This window comes from Megalopta genalis, unplaced genomic scaffold (genome assembly GCF_051020955.1).
Source record: "Megalopta genalis isolate 19385.01 unplaced genomic scaffold, iyMegGena1_principal scaffold0327, whole genome shotgun sequence".
NCBI classification, from domain to species: Eukaryota; Metazoa; Arthropoda; class Insecta; order Hymenoptera; family Halictidae; genus Megalopta; species Megalopta genalis.
This window is the reverse complement of record NW_027476396.1, coordinates 230,001-231,885: the sequence shown is the minus strand read 5'-3', so window position 1 is coordinate 231,885 and position 1,885 is coordinate 230,001.

Here is a 1,885-nt window from a genome sequence, read left to right as displayed (position 1 = left end):
AACCAGCGCTTCCTGATAGGAGGCGCAGGCCGGGTCTCGCGACTTATGGTCGTGTGGCCGCCCTCTGTCTTTGCAGTTGGAACAAACCGGAGGCTTGCTCTTCCTGCTGCAGAGCGCATAGCCGTGCCCTTTTTCGGCACAATGTCCGCAGACATCCTCTTTGAATTTACAGCGCTTCGCGGTGTGCCCGAAGCGCTGGCACTTATAGCAACGGGTGACCTGTATGAAGTCCCGCACACGGCAGGAACTCCACCCAAGGTACACCCGGTCCCCTCTCTGCGCCAGCCGCCGACGAATCTGCGGACTGACGGCCACTACCCAGTTGGCTGTCTCCGGGGTCTTGCCAGCCATGCGACTGACCCGAACACCCGAAGGCACATCCTTCTGGGACGCCTCAGAGAGGTTTTGCCTCCAAAGACTGGAGGCAATTTCCTCCTTGCCCATCCCTTTCGGAATGTCATAAATCAGGACCTCGGGGTCCCGTTTGCTGGGCAAGGAGACGGACAGTCCCGCACTCGCCAGCTTCTTGTTTCCTACGAAGGCTTTTAGGTCCTCCTTGCGATCGGTTTCGACGACGATGCCACCGGAGTGGATGCGTCGAACCGATCTGACACGGATCGCCTCCTTCGCAGGTTTTACGATCGACAGAACAGCTCTCTTAGTAGCATCGCTGTTCTGTCCTTTATCCTTTGGCGGGAAGATACGCACCACGTATTGTGTCGGTGGTCTTCTCGCCTCCGGAGTCGCTGACTGGTTGACCTTTGCCACTTGGGCGTAGGTCAACTGCGCGGCATTGGAGACCGTCTTCGGGAGGGATCCCTTGGACGGCCCAGGTCGCGCCGCACTCATTACGGCAGGGCGCGCTTTTAGGTCCGCCCTGACCGCGGCGAGTTGCCCTTCGACGAAGCTGTTTCGTTGAATCAGCTCCTGGACCAACTCGTTGAGTGCTCCGACTTCTGCTAGTATCTTCGACCCGGACTCCTTGTTGACTTTCGACTCGGGTCGAAAGCAAAAGGTCCGTATCTCCGATACTCGCCTGAAGGCTTCGTCTCTCACGAGATCGAGAGGCCGTACCTTGTGCCCGGAAACCGTCCCCTTCGATTTCCTGGCCTGGTTTGCTGCGGCCTTGCCAGTAGGTGCGACTGGCTTGGCACGCTTCGACTTTTTGGTGACGGTTTTCCAACCGCCACCTTCGGGGTCTTCGACACGCACGGGTGCCGGTTGCACCTTCACGAGCGTGTCTTTGACTTGTTCGATTTTTTTGGGTTTCCCCTTCCCAGCCTTGCGGCTGGGGGAGTCCCCCGACTTGGGCGCTGTCCCCACGTTACCGGTATCCGGCGCGCCTTCTTCCGTGGCCTCAGTTTTCACCGAGACCGCTCGCGTGGGTGTCACGCATCTCTCCAAGGTCACACGAGGATTGGCGATGTTTAACACCTTCCCGGACCTTGTCTTTTTCGCAGACGCAGGAGGGCTAACAGCTGCTGCTGTAGCTTCCGCGTCTGTGGCGACGGCTTCACTCCGAGTAGGAGCTGGACCCGCCGACTTAGATCGTTCAATTTGTGTTTTCGATTTAGATCCCATAATGTGAATCTTTCTTTCATCCGGTACGCTCCCCGGCCACCACCGACCCACACATTTTGGAACCCGCCATCAGGCTGGGTTAGGGCTACGCACCGGACATAGTCTGCTGACTGGGCCGATTACTCAACCCAGCCCGCGTCCTCGCCCGTCAGAACCCACTCGCCGAAGCGTATGGTCGTTCCAAGCCGATTGACTGGACCAGGGCTGCTTTTCTCGTCCAGCCTCCCATCTAGCCGAAGCAGAGGCCAAAGGTACGTGTTGGGGACGTCTCACCCGCAGGAGAGGGCCCCCTCAGATCCCAGGA